This window comes from Crocodylus siamensis, chromosome 1 (genome assembly GCF_052110815.1).
Source record: "Crocodylus siamensis isolate JL-2025a chromosome 1, ASM5211081v1, whole genome shotgun sequence".
In the NCBI taxonomy this organism is placed as follows: Eukaryota; Metazoa; Chordata; order Crocodylia; family Crocodylidae; genus Crocodylus; species Crocodylus siamensis.
The window spans coordinates 29,511,307-29,525,191 of NC_143395.1; positions in this window are offsets into that span (position 1 = coordinate 29,511,307).

A 13,885-nucleotide genomic window follows, 5' to 3' on the forward strand; every position below is an offset into this window, starting at 1 on the left:
ATATATATTATTTTTCACAATGACTTACAGAAACTATAATAAGCAATGTGGGAATGATCAAAACCTAGCCAATTGGCCAGCATCCCTGGAAAATATCTATTTATCCTAAGTTATTCAGTTACCCTCAAAGAAAGCACTGATGCCTCAGAAACAGCAGTCATATTAACATGCAAGTTATCTGGAATCGGAATAAGACACTAAGATAAGCAAAATCCCAATATTCTGTTGTACAAACCCATGAGGAACTGTAAATAAACTAAATTGCCATTGAAGGTTTGCACAAATTACCCACTGCCAAATAGACTTTTATTTACCTCATTTATTAAATACTCTGTCACTTTGCTGAATTCTCATTCTGTGTTCCCTGAATTGCTCTCTCCAACGTGAGACCAGAATTACTGACTCATCAATTGTTATGGAAGCATAAATCCCTATCCTGCATATCCAAATTAGCATAGCTCCATTAGATCAGACCCATAATCTATTGTCTGATTCATTGTCAGAAATGTTTACTTTACAGGATATGCAGTCTTATCCCAACTTTTACCATGAATACACTTGCAAAACTTAAATTCTGTCACTGGCATGTGCATTCATTTTGGTTACATCACCCTTTCTGTACAAGCAAACTTGCCTCAAAAATTCATCAGTATAGAAGAACATCTGTTCTCTTCTTTATTGACTTCTGAGAAGAGTCAAGTCTTTAAAAATACCTCTCTATTATTGAGACACAGAAGCCACCCCACAAACAGGCCTGTACATCATCATCATCATTATTAGGGTAGTGATAGTATCTATAATATGTTAGCCAGAGTTCAAAAAGTCTAATGTTTTCTTTCTCTTTGGGAGAGGGAGTAATTTCAAATGAAAAAGAACAGAAAACAGAGACGGCTCATGTTACTGAATTACCCTTGCCAAAACCCAGTGCAATGCATGAACATTTAGCTCTAATTTTAAAGATATTTAACTATTCCAAATAAATAACAGCATAGAATTTTTCTACCTGATCAACCAAAAATAAATTTAAAAAGTATTAATTTCTAAAAAAATCAAAAATAAAAACCTCTCCCCAAGCAGAAATTTTACACTGAAAAGGGAGGAAGTGACAGACACTGTATGGAATCCTCTAGCAACTATGCTGCTGCTTCTAATCAGTAGTATGTGGAAGACATTCACATCCAGATCTGAGGCTTCTCAGTAGGACTCAGGTGGAATTTACATATACAGATCCCAAAGAAAGATCCAAATTGGTCCTCCTGCAAGTCAGAAAAGTCAGTTCAGTATCTCCATTTTAGACTAATGGACTCCTTAGACAAGTGGTTCTCAACTTGCAGTCCTCACTCGCTCTCCAACCCCCCAACAGTCACACAGAGTCCCACAGTCCACTTCTACCAGTCCCCATGAACAGTCTCACTTCCCTTCAACTTCATGCATGTTTTCATGGTCCCATAGCCTATCTCAAAGCTCCTCACATAGCTCATTTATCTCCCAGTCTCATGTCCCTCCCCACTGTGTCACATTAAGGAGGCAATGCCACTTTTCATTTGGGAGGTAGCATGCAGTTGGTAGCGTGTGTTGTCTTAGCATGATGCTACCTGGCATGGCAAGAATGTTATGATGGAAGGGGGCCATTGATCCTCCAACTCCTCCACTGTATCCACCCTCACAGCCCACTCATACCCTATGACGACAGGTGACCTACTGCCCACTGGTTCAGAACCAGTGCCCTAGGTGTGCAAACTGCACATGTTCAGGAGCAGTCTGACACCTTATTCCTGCCTAAGCTCCATTGCAAGATGATTGTGGTTGGGGAGGCATCTGAAATCTACCTAGGTCCCAAAAGGGGTCTTATTCAGTAGATATTTTCTAAGCACACACACTCCAACAGCATTAATTTTGCCTCAAAGAAAAGGCCAGTGATAGTTTCTAGCGGTCAGACCACTCAGGTAGGCAGTGGAAGACTATGAGATAGGTAATGCCCTAGGAGGCATCCTTTGTTCACAGTGATGGTTATGCAATTTGCATTAAAGAATCACTCGATACAATACATAAGCAGCATTTTGAGCTAGGGGCAAAACACAGGACCCTCCCCCCCTGCTTAACTTCTTGTAAGTTATCTTAGCTAGAGATCTTGCTTCTTGGCTGGCCAATGAAGCAGCTTCAACAAGAGGAGTGGAGGGTATTCTCAGCCTGGCCTAGTCCACAATTTTTTGATTAGGGAGCTCTGCTAGGGATGTAGATTTAAACCACTGAAGCAAAAGGAGGCCTAAAACCCTCACCCACATCTGGGTCAACTGTTCAGTCTGTGAGGCTTTTGGAAGATCCAGATTCTACTTTATACTGAATCAATGCTGATATCTGTCAGGTAGACATCCTCTCATTCAGGTCCTGAATACTGCTAAATCGCCATTTTATGTTATCAGGTTCCAATGAAATTGTGACAGGATTGAGGTTTATTCCCCTGGGCTAAGGCTCAGCATTAAAAGAATGGAGACTGATGCATCTCTATAAGAGAAATAGTATCGCCCTCCTGAGCCAGGTCACATTATCTTGGAAAAGAAGGAAGCAAGTCAGGGCTGTTTAGTAGCAAACAGGATCTGGTGCAGAAAATTCATTGTAAAGATCATTTTCTCTTAAAGTGTCAAAATCCTAAGATGAGGAGCAAAAATATTGAGCTTGAGAGAAGTTATAATACTTGGAAAAAACATGTCAAATGAATGGGCAAAAGAGCTGAGGGTATATTATAAATATCATAGCATATATACTCATACAACCAAGCATCACTTTTAAACAAATTTCACTGACAAGTTTATTTTAGTAGACTTTTTGAGGCAATAAAACAAAATCTTTGACAAGATGAAGGCTCTTATTCAATGTGATACATTCATACCATTGATACATTCACACTCAAACAGGAAATCCTGTCGCCCATACCATGTAATCTTATTTGCTTTATGTTTGCAAATTTCCAAAGATGCAGCCCTCTAAAAGGAGTGCAGAAGAAAATACAAGACTTGGATATAATTCAGCACAAGGAGGGCATCCAGTACAACCAAACTGGAAAGTACCTACCCAAAGATGACGCTGTTCCACGTGCCAAGGCAGACGCTGTGTATTTATCAATGTCAGGATAACATAAATGCAACACTTGAGCAGATTTCCAACACCATCAAGTTGTTCCCAAGACAAGAAAGCAAGAGAACCTTAGCAAAAATTATTATACTGTATGAAATACATTCTTCTTTAACTTTCTCTGAAACTCCTAGAGAAGAAAGCTTGTTGGCAAACCTTCACTACCTGCCTCCCTTGCTACTAATGTTACCAATTCTAGTCAATAACTTGTATTTTTAAACATGTGATCATTGCTAAGACTGTTGAAGACTTCTTATAATCTCTGATACTTTATTCTGTTGAATAAATTATTTTAAACTCAATTACATGATGTTGTTGCCTTAGAAGTAAGTGTGCTAAGGCACTTGGGGTGCCTACTACCTTAAGCGTAGGTAGTTACCTTAAGCCATTGGCAGGTGCAGGCCAGAACTAACTGAGAGTCAGCTGACCCAGAGAATCAGCAGGTGAGATTGTGCCTGATTGGCAGGAGTCATCTCACTCAGGAGGAAGGCTGGTCTTAAAGCAGGTGTAAGCCCAGGCCCTGAGAGAAGCCCACAGTAATATCTGGAGCCTGCTGAGAAAACACCACCTGAGGAAGAGGACCGTAACTCTGGAGCACCACCACAGAGACTACAGCTGAAGCAATCTGGAGGTTTGGAGAGGAACTAAGGGGAGGAGGAGGCTTCTAGTGTAACCCAGGTACACCCAAGGGTGTGCCCTATTCCCCATTGGAATGGGATGTGTAGGCAGGAGGGGGTGCTGTGAGAGGGATGCTAGAATTTTGAGCAGATCCCTCTTTGTTCTGTAGAGTTAGCCCAAGCCCAAAGTTCTTAATTATATACAATGTATTGAGTTATAATATACATAAACTAAATATCATATACATCCTAGGCTGTCAAATATGAAGTGTTTAGATTAGTAGGTATGTAACCAGAAGACAAATCTTTTATGTGGCCCTTTGTAAGGCTACACATAACACAATGAAGACTTCTAGATATACCCTTTCTACTGTGAGTAGTGGGTCTCAACACTTTTGTAGATGGTTAACCTGCAAACTTCCATTTACTTGGAGACAAAGGTATTTTCTAAATTCTCTTTCTCTCTCTAACATGCGTGTGTGTGTACACACACACACACACACACACACACGTGTGCATGCACCCCACTTCCCTCATTTTCACTAGATATCTTCAAGTACTTCTTAAGTATGGGCATTGTTGTTCCTTATAGTAGCATTACAACTGTTATGCTGCATCATCAGGTTTCAGAAATGTTGGGTTGTGAGTATTTTTTCCCCTTTGGGTACTGAAGCATTTAGATTTTATGCTGTTGAGCTTTACTTTGAAGCTATGAGGGCCAGAAACTTGCCAAAGATATTGGAAATTCTTAGTTAATGACCTGATTTCAGAAGCTGAAGATTTAAGAAAAAACACCAAGTATCACAAGACCTGTGATAAAATCCATGTGTTGACAGTACTGATACTGGAATAGATTAATAGTTTTGTGTTATAATATCTTGCTTTAGAGAGTGGTCATTGCACTGTGCTTCAAAGGAAGAAATATTTGAACTTGCTGGTGAGATTGCTTTAAAATGTTTCCCCATGGGACCCAAGGGCCCAATGACTCACGCTCCCTCAGGTGGTGGTGGTCAGGGTACAGCTCAATGAAGTCTCTTCTGCTGGAGCGCTTCTCCAGGCCTCTCCTGCACTGCTGGGCTCCTCTCCACCCTGTGCCTCACTCTAGGCACTGAGGGCTCAGCTCCCCTCAGCTGCTGCACCACTGCTGCTGGCTCCTGGGTGCTGGGCCTCATGCTGCAGCACTACTATTTTCCTGTGCCCTGGCTCAGCACTGAGGGCTCTCTTAGCACAGACCGGGCCCTTCAGGCTCTGGCCAGCCATCCTCACACCAGGTGGCTAACCCAAGCAGCCTCCGCTGCTCCCTGGCTCCCAAAGCTCAGGCCCGTGTGCCACGCTGTGCACTGTGGGACCTAGCCGCTTGCTGGAAGATGAGGCCTGAGCCATCTTACTGTGAGTCCCAAGGCCCTTTCGGGGTTCCCAAAGCCTGGGCTCTGTGCACCAAATTGTGCACTGTGATGGTCCTGAGGCTCCCAGGGCTGGGTCTCTATGGACTGTCCCTGTGCGCCGTTAACAGCCCGAGCGGTCTCTCACTGTTCCCAAGGTTGCTTCTCCAGTGGCAGCTTCAGGAGCCTTGGGCCTATTGCCCGTGGGGGGAGAGCTTCCCAGCTTTTCTTGGCTCCGGTCTTCTTGAGTCCCTCACTGCATCTGCCCTCATGCTGGGCACACAGCTCCTTTTATACGCTCCAGGGCTCTGCCCATGAAGTCTTCCGGACCTGAGTTTACAGCCTTCAGTCAGGTTTGGGGGAGCTCTTCTCTCCCTCCTGTCAGCAAATGGGCATGACTTTATTGCTCCTGCTGCCTCCTGATTGGTGGATAAGCTCCATCAATCAAAACAGCAGGTTCTCAAGCCTGGGACTTGACCCAAGCTCTCAAAGGTGAGCCTGCTACACTCAGGTCCCAGGGAGAGGTCTGGAGCCCAGACTGAGGGGCTGGGAGTGTGAGACCCATGAGGGCCCAGTTGCATTTTTGCAAGGCTAAGTGTATGGGACTAGTGAGCGTCCAGGAGCCTCAGAGATAGGGCTAAGTTAAAGAAAACATTTATGAGAATGCCATCTTCCTGGCATGGGGCATGATGTAGAAGAGGAATGGAGCCATAAGGCAGGGACCACAGTGTACCTGGTAGTCATTTGAGAAAAGCAGTTTGGGAACCCCTGGGGTAGGCTGCCTCATACTGATAATAATAAACAGCAAGGTGTAGTGGAAAATGAAGGGGTGAGTGCCCAGAAAGTGAGGGCTGCAGGGACTCCAGGGGCTTTATGGCCAGCCCTGGAAGGACACCCTGCTACAATATGTTAAATGGATCTCATGGATTCTGGAAAAAATAGTGGTTTCTCTCAAACAAGCAATCTCACTAAAAACTAAAAAGCTCAATAGTTTGATAGTCCCAGAGGACAGATTATTCATTGTGTCAGAAAGAGACAGTTGATGAATGGATAGACAATAACCCAATATAGCCCTGAGCTTCTAATATCAATTACTGTTGACTTTATTTCCTTCTTCCTTTCTTTACCATTCATTGCCTCTTTTAATGCTTCCTTCCTGGGTCTTTCATATTTTCTATCTGAGAACAGTAACATAAGGGGTGATTCCTAGTCCAGGTGAATTTTCATAATTTTGCATTGATTACAGTGGGATCAAGACTTGTTTCCAGATGCAATTTTTCTATTGTCATTTAGAACATATAGTCCATCTTTATACGTCAAACATATGAGTCATTTATTCTCAACTGCCACAACTAACATAGAATAACATTAGAGAAATCAGCCAACAAAGATTTCCATAGTTGGTTATAAGTAAACTGAAATCCAGGTGGCTACATAGTGTCAAAGAGTAAAAAGACATTTTTTTTTGTTGGCTTACTAAAACTTTGTACAAACTTTGAAGGCAAGAAGCAACAAATACAAAGGATAAAATTTTGCTTCATTCTGCATTTTCTGTAATTCAATTAACATTAATATTATAATTATTATAGTTGCTTAATTTCTATATGAAAATGTCTCCCCTACAATATGCTTTTTCATCAAAATCAACTTTTTTTGTGGGAAAAGGTGATTTTTGACAACATTTAAATTTACTGATCCAGAAAATCAACATAAAAAATATTAACATGTTTCCAATCAATATTTTTAATGCAATATTTTCCTTCAAGATGCTGATTTGAAATGACTTTTGCATCTCAAAGGGCACGTCCAAACATGCAGGCATGTCCACTTGCAGCAGCTCAAATGGGAGTTGTACAAATTTCTGCCATGGATTTTTGCCTCAGCGCACATGCCTGAACATGCACCTTAGTGTAGGGCAAGTTGTGCCACTTGGGGTAAAATGACCCTGCCCAGGTCCTCCCAGATCTGCAGCCAGGGGAGGCTAGAGCCTGGGGCCAGCACCTGTGCTATTGCCTAGAAGATGTTCTCAGCATGGCGGCCTGCTTTGAACTGTCAAAGCATGTCCTTCTGGCCCCAAATGGCTGGGAAGTCAGCCACCTGATTTGCCTTCCAGCTCAGTTCTGGATGCCAGCCCTGAGCAGGGTCCTCTGTCTGGATCCTGCCACTTGCCTCACTACCAGGAATCTTGGTGTTCCCTATTTAAAAACTGCAAATCCTCTGATAAAAAAAAATCCTGAATTCACTCTGTTAAATACCCCAAAATCTATGTTCTTCCACAAGTAAAACAAAAGACCACTATAGATAGATAGATATAGATATAGAGAGGGTGGGGGGGAAGAGAGAGATCATAGATTCATAGAATGCAAGGTGTAAGGGACTGGAAGGGACCTTGCAAAATCATTGGGTCCGGACCCCTTCATTAGGCAGGAACAACAACTGGGACCAGGTGGCCCCTGTGAGATGACTGTCCAGTCTCCTCTTGAAGATTTCTCAGGTAGGGGATTGCACCACCTCTGGAGGGAGTTTATTCCACATTCTGGACACCCTAACTGCGAAGGAGTTTTTCCTAGTGTTAAGCCTGAAACAGTCTTCCCAGAAATGTATGGCCATTATTCCTGGTTTTTCCAAGGGTATTGTTTGCTGGACCCTGATGTATTCCCTTGATGTAGTGGTAAGCAACTACCAAGTCCCCCCTCAGCTTTCTCTTTTTCAGGCTGAAGAGGCCCAAGTCCCTCTGCCTTTCCTCATATGGCTTGCCTTGCAAGTCTGATCACATAGGGGGCTCTTCTCTGGACTCTCTCAAGCTTTTCCACATCCTTGCTGAAGTGCAGAACCCAGAACTGGATGCAGTACTCTGGCTGTGGTTTCAGCAATGTTGAGTAAAGTGGAACAATCACTTCCTTGGTTTTGCTTGAGATGCAGGCCAGAGCATTGTTTGCCCTGACGGCTACAACATTGCACTGATGGTTCATGTTTATACTATGATCTATTATTACCTCTAGGTTCCTTTCAGTCATGCTGCTAGTCAGTCTGGCACCAGTTGGGCAATGTTTTATTGATATATTTACAATTTTAAAAGCAATTTGGAAGCCTACCAGTGTCTCTATCATCATAATAAAATAAATTCTAAATATCTTTATGCTTTGATGTTTGCTTTGTTTTTTTTATCATAGAAAAATTAGAGCTCCCCCTGACCCCTTCACTAACCAGGATGTGGGAGCAGCCGCCCCTGCAGCCACAGCTCCTGCCAACAGGTCTCATCCTGTCTGGCAGCTGGGCACTCTGGGTGTGTGATGCAGTGATGTGAGGTTTCCAGGAGAGGGGTGGAAAGGGGGGTGGCAGGTATTTGTGGATGTGGGGTGTGTGGTGGTCTGTGGGGATGTGCAGTGTGGGGTGTATGGGGAGATGTGGAGAGGCATGGGGTGTGTGAGTAGGTGTGGGGGGATGTGGGGTTTGCAGGAGGAAGTCAGGGGATGTAGGGGGTGTGGGTGGGTGTGGGGGGGGATGTGCAGTTTGAGGAGAGGTGTCCACAATTACCTCCCCCCCCCACACACACACACACACTATACTTTGGTAGCAGCAGCCTGCTAGGCTATGCCCACTGCAGTGCTGCATGACACTCAGTCTATGCAGGGAGAATGGGTCCAGCCTGCTAGCATGCCTTTGGACACTCAGTGTGGTAGCAGGGCAGGCCAGGTCGGGCTGGGTTGGACCTGTTCTCCCTGCATGGACCATGGGTCACACAATGCTGCAGTGGGCACAGCCTGAACCAGTGCCAGGTGTGTAGTGGGTATGTGGGGAGTGGCAGGGGGTGTATCGGGGATGTGGAGTTTGTACATCGGTTTGTGAGGGGGCTTGAATGGGGGCTGCTACACAACTGCCCCACCCCCGCCAACTCCCTGCAGCAGGCATAGCTGTAGGCACAGCCCTGTGGTGATGTGGTGTTGTCTGACTTGAGTTCTGTGCTGGACAGACCTGATCTGACCTGACCCAACCTGACCCAGCCACTAGCACAAGGCTTTTCCCAGTCCTATCCAAAGCCATGTGCTAGTGGGCCAGGCCAAGCTGAGTTGAGTCCATTCAGCACATACAGAGCCTGCATCAGGCAGCACCGCACCACTGCAAGCTGTACCTGCAGCCAGGCCACAGCCCCACTGGCTGTTGCCACCAGCATTGCAGGGGGCTGGTAGGGGGGGCCAGGTGTGTGGTGGCACCCACTCAAGCCCCCACAACCCACCATCCCCATGTCCCTGTTAACTTACCTGGGACAGCGCCTGGGTCCCAGTCGTGCCCTGCTTCTGTTCCCCCTAGCACGCTAAGGGAGTGTGTCTTGCTTGCTGGAGGAGCAGAAACACCATAGAAGCTCTTTGGCCAGATACCAGAGCATCTCTGTGGAGGATCCATCTCTAGGTTGCTCCACTGTTTTTTTCCACATGTTTTTTTGATATCTGAATTTCCAGGTATTAAATTTAAAGCCCGCGCTGCAAATATGCAATACAGGTAACATTTTTGTTCCCAGAGTGCCTCTTGTGGCATCTAAAACTGCTTTAAGATGCTGCAAGAGGCATGTGCGTGCTCATCTGGAAGCGCCCAAAGTGTCATTTTGAAATAAAAAATATTTGAAAGATCATTTTAAAATGCCAAATAAATATGTTTCAACCAAATTCCTTACAATTATCATTTTGATACTTTCAGTTTGAAACTTCAGAATTTTCTGTGCTGTAAAAAAAACAAACAACTTATTTTGATTTTTGGTTTCAACTGAGAACAGGGAATAATTTTGAAATGTTAAAATGTGCAATGAAAGTAACATCTTATTTCTAGAACTGTTGTAGCACTCGGTGCTTAGAAGTTTGAACTATGATCAGGCCACCAGTGTGCCACCTCCCGGACCTTTTTTTTTTTTTTACATTTGGGCGGCAGGGAGAAAGGGGCACAGGGCAGGAAACAGTCTCTTCTCAGAACAGCTTATGAAGACAACCTGATTTCCTAACATCTATAGAAGGTATGTGGCAAAAGCAGGAACCCTCATCTCCCAAGGTTATGTCCATTGCTTTAACCAAAAAACCATCTTATCAAGTTTGATTGTACAATCATTAGTGGTTGTGTGTCTTCTAACAAGAGGAAATTCTTTGGATCACTATGAAGAGAAACTTCCGAAGTCATGGTTAAATGCAAGATGTTGAATGAGGTCATTTCCAAATATTTTCTACCAGATAATAGTCTTTAGAAATAATTCTTTCATAAACCACAGATTCATTTTCTGGTGGTTCCCTGCTCTTGAAAGACTCTTTTTAAAAAGTTGGCTGTGGTTAACTAAGGAAACTGGAATCCTGTTGACCAGTTCTTACATATATAAAAAATTGTTAGCAAACATATTTTTCAAGTGTTATAATACTCTAAAAGACATGTCTGGCCAGGGGTTTTCCATAAAACAGCAGTGCTTGGCAATGCCTGATGTGGGAAACCACATCTTAACTTGAAGTCCAAAACGCTGACCTGACACCATTAGGGTGTAGCTTGTACTTTGTTTCTGTCTTGTTTTACGTGAAGATTTTAACTCTGTCACTTCTGACATCATGTTGGATAGAATCCTGAGTTACTTGTTCAGTGACAGGCTCTGCTCTTCTTTTGCATTTTTGCCCCAGTTTAGGAAAACCCTTACCTTTTAATTCATGCCAGGGACTTAAGCATGTGTGTAAAGATAACCACATGCTTAAGTGGTCCTTCTTGAGTGCTCTCTCTCTTTCTCTGTCTGAATGATCCTCTCTTATGAATCTTGCATTTCTTTTTCTTGGCCCACTCTTAGTAAATGTCTGCCCCTTGCACCCTTCCCATCTCAACCTTCCCTGTTGTCTGGTTTCTAGGACAGTTTTCTAGTAAGTGGGAGACATGGGTTTTCAACCACACTCCAGCAAAGAGGTATAGAAACCTGTTTTCCTATTTAATGAGCAAATGCTCTGATGACAAAACTGGTATAAAAACTTAGGTAGTACCATCATGGTATGTGTTGGCAGCTTTGATTGTGAAAGAAAATGGATACGGATGCTGAACCTACTGCTGGCAGTGTTAGGTATGCTCAGAGAAAGCCTGTTGGATTAGGCCCCTTAGAGAATTAGGTGCAAGGATGCCTAGTTTATGAATTCCAGATGCTGTAGGTACTCAAACTCTTCGCTCATCCAAAAATGGTGGTGCCTCATGTATAACTGAATTTTAGGCATCTAAGTAAGTTTTCAGGCAAAAATTTAGGAGTCGGGGGCGCATCTACAAGAGACACTACATTGGTGTAGCCATGAGCTACAGCAACATAGCTTTTTGGTACAGTGACGTAGCATTGGCAGGCACAAACCAGGATGCCAATGCTACTGTGCAGTATCAATGAGCTTCTGCACAGTAGCTTGTTACTGCTGCGCAGCAGGGTTGCAAACAACCCATGTGCCACCAGGATTGTGCAATAATGGCTGTAACTGTGTAGTAACAACTGCACAGTCGGGCACTTGTGTAGGCATGCCCTAGAAGTCTTGGATGTCTCAGCAGGGTTTCTAAATTTTTCTCTTGTACTTAAGCATCTAAATTCCACCATTTTAGGTGCCTAAAATCCTTTGTTAAACTCACCTCTGATATTCCAAGATATAGAAATGAACACTTCTAAGTTTAATATTAAAGTAAAACTTATATTGAATATTTGCAGAACTTATTTAATCTACCGCTATCCTCACATCAGCAAATTAATCATTATAATTTCCCTCCTGAGTGTCTAAGTATTATTAGAATAAAAATAAATATCTCATACTTGCCAGCCAAAAAGAGTTGAAACTCCCATCCTCCCCTCCCCAATGCCCTCCCCCTCCCACCCGCCACAGCATCTGTCTTGATTAAGCTAAGGAAAAAATTATTAGATTGACACTGTAAGATACTGGGCGAAACAATTTGATTTCAACTAGTATAAATACAAATCACACCACTGAGGTTTAAAGAATATTCAAAAGCAAATTTCTGAGGTATCCTTTTATTTGCAAACACAAATAAATGTGACTTATTTAAAGAAAGGTTATGGATCATTATTATTCCCAACTGAAGTGGAGACCAGTTTTTGCTAAGAGCTTACAAAGAAATAGCCTCTACACCAAAAAGTTAGACAAAAGATTAGAAATATTTTGTTTACCCATTTCAGAACCTGGGAATTTAGGAACAGGGTAATTTGAAGTGATTCAACCAAGATATCTATGGCAGGGTTAAGAATTCATCACAACTACTTGAGGCAAAGTCCAGTATATTAACCATAGGCCATACTTCCCAAGGGACAACCGATCCTTTAATGCGGTGTAACAAATCTCCTTCATTTAAAATATTTGAATTTGATATTCTCCCTGGACCTGCACTTGCAGCTGTTCTATCCATGGAAATCTCTTTGAATTAAATAGGAAAATGAATAATATACTCACTATTAATAAAAGACTCACTTGACCTTGCATTGCTATTGCATTCAAGGTATTTTATGCTGTCCTCACATTGTCAGTTTTCATTATGCCAAATGTATATATACTGCAATTCAGAAATGTGCCAGGCAGATTATCTGGAGAGAAGCAGAATGTTTGGCAGCTGGGTGGGAGATCATTGGGGTCTTTGCATATGGACATTGGAAGCCATTTGGGAGAACACAATGGGCGTGTAAGCTGGATGGTTCTGCTAAAATGGTGAGAAGCACATAATTAACAGTACTGATATTTAGAGTGTCCAGTTTTGATCTCAGATTTATCAGTCCTTTGGAAAGAATGGAACAGTTGATATCTCTCAGAGCAGTTGTTTTTGGCTGCTGGCAGGCTCAGGAAAATAACAGTGCCCAGAGTGCATGTTTTCAAAATACAACCGCTACTGGTAGAATCCATAGGAGAATCTCGTGGCTATCAATTACATCAGCTGTGAATGCTGCTACCACTAAAAAAGGTATTCTTAGTAACAGTACTATAGTTTTAGAATAATCAGGAGCTATTTTTCAAAAATACAAAACAAATGGACATATGTAATTACAAGAATCTACTGTCTGTTATATTGACACTGCTTAAATAGAGATCTACTAGTGGTATAAACCACATAGAAGATTTTAAAAGGAAACGTTTCATAAGAAAGCTTGGTGACCCTAAAATCAATGAGAGTTTTGCCATTGATTTCAATGGAGCCAGGATTATTCTCTTCATCTTAATAAGGAGACTTGCTATTTTTACAAGCTTCACATCAGCTTAAATGGGAGTTTGCCTAGTGAATAAACCATGAAAAATTGGGCCTTGATCTTCATTAAGATATTTCAAGCTATCTCAGATCAATAATGTTCTATGATTGTACTTACCGTGTGGAAAAAGAGCAGCTGGGCAGAGCTATGAGGTCCTTTTTTCACTGTTAGACACTCTCCATGTTGAAAGGAATCACAAGAACTTTATGGATCAATGCAGCCATTCAACAACAATCACACATCATTTGGTTAAGATCTAACAGAATATAAAAAACAAATTTCTTCAAACAAAGTGCACGCAGGATCTTTTTTTAGGATATTGTTTCCTAATTCTTCACAGATGGAAAGTGCTTTGTACTGGTATCTGTGAAAGAAAAGGATAGTAAAATCTTGTTAACTCAACAAGAAATGGAAATGGAAATAATAATGTATCATCCAGTAGTGGCCAATTATCTAGGGCTGGTAACTAAGAAGATGGGGAAAAAAAGTCACTAGTAGAAAAAATGGCTAATTAGACTATAATG